Here is a 691-nt window from a genome sequence, read left to right on the forward strand (position 1 = left end):
GGAGCCTGATGGGCTACAGTCCACGGGGGTGCAAAGAGTCAAACGTGACTGAGCAGCTTTCACTTTCTACTTTCACAGTGGAGACTGGATCCCGAGAGAGGAGACCCAGAGCCATGGGGGCACCGGGAGCACAGGCGGGCTTGCGTCTCAGTTCCCAGGGGCTCCCGGGTGTGTGACTGGCTGCGCTGAGTCAGCTGCAGTAATGCCAGGAGCGTTCACCCCAGCATGGGGGTTCAGATGATGTAAGTCACGTGCATGGTTTTCATCTTCTCAGTTCCGTAGGAGTACATAGTCTGAGCCCCAGACTTCTTCCCTGTAAACTGAGACCACAGCCCACCTCACGGGGCTCTGAGGAGAAACAGATGAGGGGAGCATGGGCGTCTGTGTGGCTCCACTCCAGGCACATGGCAGGTGCTCATAAATACTGCCTTTCCTCACGGACGTTAATTTTACAGGATGTGAAGCTGGCAACGTGTGAAAGTAGCCAGAGTCTGCAGTGGGGACACCCTCTCCCACGCTGTCTGCACCCCACTCCCAGATGATGTGGGCCTTCCTGGACTCAGAGACAGAGATGTTCGCCCCAGCTGAGGCGGACAGCATCTTCGCTTGCCCTGGCCACTTTTAAGGTGCCTGCTTGGTGGGTCCTTCCCGTCACTGCCGCAGAGCACCGGTGATCCTGCTCTCGGGACCT

The sequence above is a fragment of the Cervus canadensis genome, chromosome 19 (assembly GCF_019320065.1).
Source record: "Cervus canadensis isolate Bull #8, Minnesota chromosome 19, ASM1932006v1, whole genome shotgun sequence".
Taxonomy (NCBI): domain Eukaryota; kingdom Metazoa; phylum Chordata; class Mammalia; order Artiodactyla; family Cervidae; genus Cervus; species Cervus canadensis.